The sequence below is a fragment of the Patella vulgata genome, chromosome 2 (genome assembly GCF_932274485.2).
Source record: "Patella vulgata chromosome 2, xgPatVulg1.2, whole genome shotgun sequence".
Taxonomy (NCBI): domain Eukaryota; kingdom Metazoa; phylum Mollusca; class Gastropoda; family Patellidae; genus Patella; species Patella vulgata.
In genome coordinates, this window is record NC_065880.2 from 67,410,798 (window position 1) to 67,414,800 (window position 4,003).

Genomic DNA, 4,003 nt, shown 5'->3' on the forward strand with positions numbered 1-4,003 from the left:
TTTCATTGAAATCGGATAAAAATTGTGACCTGTAGACTGTTCACAAACAATTGTGGACGGACGGACGGACAGGGGCGACGACAATATACAAATCTCCCTGGTATCACAAAAGATATTATATTATACTGTGAAAGCAAAACTTCCTGCTTAAGAAATAATTTGTTATCAGTGTTTTGATTTACAAAAGATGAACTATTTTTGAATAAATGTTGTTCATTCTGTAATAAAGAAAGTCAATAAAATTTATATGTAGGGTGCCCTTCCATAAATAAATATCTCCAAATATTTTGACAATTATACCACAGTATTCATTAAAAGCATACCAAGACATCTATAATCATTTTGTACTAGTATTCTATTCTTGCCTAACAAAAGCAGCTTGGGAGACATTTATTTTACTAACCCAAAAGATGCCGCTCCTAAAGGTCTAGTTAATAATAAAGCAAATAAAAACAAACAAAAGTAATTTTCTAAAGCTGCTGTAACAATTGAAAAGCTAAATATTACTTATGGCTTTAAAAGTTAATATACGTGTTGAAAATGTCACGCGATGGCTATTTATAAAACATACACCGGATTATGCACGTGCTGCATGTCTAGCCTATGTAATCAATCATTGGGCGTGAACATTCGGTGTAGTAAGTTCAACTTTTAATAGAGCAAATTTTGACTGTGTGGGGCACCCTATTATGGCTGGCAAATAGTCATATGAATTGTCTTCATCAATTTCTTGTGCCTCTTGTTCGTCAAATAAACCTGCTTGACCATTAATTGTTAGACGTCTGATACTAAGATTCCTTCTATCTTTCATCATTGGAACTTTTTCTTTGGAAAGTGGTAATGATTTGATATTGTTAAATCTATTCCACTTTCTACCTTCAGTAAACTTAAATGGTCTAAGTTTACGTAAAGCCTTTGAAATAATCGGTGTGTCAGTCTCAGAAATACATTTAGAATGTCGAGAACCCTTTGATGTTAAATTAACAGTTTTATCAAATTTATCACATTTGGATGATATCATATCTACAGCTCGAAATAGCTTGTTTAGTTTTATTGACTCCAAGTGATTTGATGAATGATTTTTGGTTACAAAACGAATGTTCTTGAATCAGATCACTCTCAACATTTTGTGCAACGCCGCCTTTAACATTCACAAATGATCCTTCAAGAACTCTTAATTGTTGAAGTGGAGAAAGAAGGTAATCAGTTTTTATAATAAAATCAATGTTTTCTACTACATAACTTGCTTAATGCAGAATGTGAATATAAAAATGGAATAGAATATCTACAATTCAGCAACCAACGTGACATATCCCCTTCCTTTGCCCTGTCATCTAATTCGATAAGATGCAGAGCCCAGTGACACAAATTAGAACAATAATTTCTTGGCTCTCTGTCATAATGTGGCCACCTAAGTAAACATTACCATACCCATAAAAATTCTCTTATTAATTTTGTCAATACTTCCCGTTTTAAAGCAGGAGCCCGGGGGGTTCAACCTAACTGAAAAGCTAACCAATTTATATATGTGTCACTAGGTTCCCTCTGGGTCACTATCACAGGATATGAACGTCTGCCGCGCCAGTTGTGGTGGGTGTGGCCAAGAGGGGAAAAAGAATTGGATCCAAAAACTAAGCTAGACTAGCTCGTTTATTAACCACGTAAAACTTGTTGCAAAATGTTCAGCGTTTTCACATGTGTCAAGAATCACCACTGTCAGACATTTTCGGTGGTGGGATACCCCCCCCCCCTCAAACATCTAAGCTAGATTAGCTCATTGACTAACCGCATAACATTTGTTTCATAATGTTCAACATATTCACATGTATTACGAATGACTACAGCCAAACTTTTTTGGTGGTGGGGGAACCTCACCAGACGTCCCTAATTCCTTCCCACCCCTCCCAAAAAAACAAAATCTAGCTAAATTAGCCCATTTACTGACCGCACGAAGCTTGTTGCAAAATGCTCACCACGTGCTCATGTGTCAGGAAGGAACATTACCAGACATGTTCAGCGGTGGTCTACACCCGCAAGATGTCCCTAATTCCTACTCATCCAAACAACAATGACAACCGAGAACATATAGGCCACAGGGCAAGTTTCTTTCTTAGCTATACTATTATGTTTAATGTTTTGACACTTTTACTTAGAATTGACCCAGACATTTTCAGTGGCGGGGTATTCCAGTCAGACGCCCTTAGTATCAGTGAATGCCTAGTTTATGTCTTCTGGATCAGAATCGAAGTCTTCTGTCCAGGGTTCATCATCAGAATCATCAGGAGATGCAGTGTCACAGTGGTGATTATTGACACATGTGGATATGCTGAACATTTTGCAACAAGTTTTATGCGGTTAGTAAACGAGCTAGTCTAGCTTAGCGTTTGAGGTGGGGCAATCAGGGTGGCCTGGCGGTGGTACCCAACCACTGAAAATGTCTGGCATCGGTGATTCTCGATACACGTGGATATGCTGTACATTTTGCAACAAGTTTCATGTGGTTAGTAAATAAGCTAGTCTAGCTTAGTTTTTGACTACCTGTTTTTTTAGTCTGGCGGACACGCCCCACCGCCTAAAATGTCTGGCAGTGGGCATTCTCAATACATTTTGATATGCTTAACATTTTGTAACAACTTTTACGTGGTTAATATAGTTTTTGGATCCAATTCGTTTGCCCCTCTTGTCCACACCCACCACAACGGTCGTGGCAGATGTTTATATCATGTGACGGTGACCCATAGGGAACCTAGTGACATATAGAAATTGGTTAGCTTTTCAGCTAGGTTGAACACCCCCCGGGCTCCTGATATAGTTAGCAAACTTTCAGATTATCAAAGCCCTCTAATTTAACGGGTTGAGGAATATCATCCTCACACTGCATATTACAAAATTCAAGAATTTGTTTCTCTTATCATTCCCTCCCCTACAGCAACAAGAAGTTCGTAGTATGGCTTAAACCTTCCCATTAACGTCATTTCTGTGTAAAATTGTCTTAAAATAATGGAGAGCACTTGAGGTAGTTTTCACTTTACATAAGGCCTTGTAGCATTTCTGACAAATAAAACCAAATCAGGAATGTTTGTTTCCATCTATAATAGTAGCTTATTTGATCTCTTAAACACTTGTTTCAAACTATTATTTCCTATTTTGTCAATCTATTTCCAGGCTTTGGAAGTTCATGTGAGGGGATATAGTAATTATAGTCTGCACAATTTCTTACGCGTACATACGTCTCTATGTAATCGTTTGTCATAGTGTTTCATTTTTAAGGAAGCAAGTCGCTAACTCAATATCATCCACAGTCTTCGACATTCCAAACACGATTTATTGGTGAATTTAAATCAACATTGATGTTATCTTACCGGGAAAAGATGGGCTTCCACAGTCTTCGACATTCCAAACACGATGTATTGGTCAATAGTGGAATCTGCGCTATATAAATTATGTAATAATTATGTAATAATAATAGCACAAATAAAAGTCCGTGGTAGGGCAAAGGCCTATAGGAAAATTGAGCAACTAACTGTTGAGCTGCAACAGGCTCAGAAATCAACAAAAAGAGTTATGTCCGTGCTGTGAAAAAAATGAATGATATTGATACGGGTACACCAAACTACAAATCAAAGAGCTATAGTAATAGAAAAACAATTCAAAGGGAACGATACCAGACACAGCGAGAGAAGAAACATTACTTGGTGTTCCTCTGAATATTCTCAAGTCATGGCAGTTCGGGAGAAAATTCCGTGATCGTCATTCTGATAATACAATAAAAGCTATGCAGAATTTTTTCTTCTGAGAGATGGACAATAATTCAATGAGTACTTGAAAAAAAAAGACAATAACTCAAGTCAAACAAAAGATTCATAAACGTCTTCTGTGTGATACAATGCAGAATCTACATAATAAGTGAGATCCAAAGTGTTCATTTTGGAGCGTCTAATGCCCGGGTAACCCTCCGTAATGGTATACTGTACACGAAAGTAATTCTTTAGCGTTTGCATCA

At 37.2% G+C, this 4,003-nt stretch overlaps 1 pseudogene; it reads right to left on the reverse strand.

Annotated features, from left to right (window-relative positions):
* Positions 1-613: 613 nt before the first annotated feature.
* Positions 614-3,263, reverse strand: LOC126812584 (uncharacterized; annotated as a pseudogene).
* Positions 3,264-4,003: the final 740 nt, after the last annotated feature.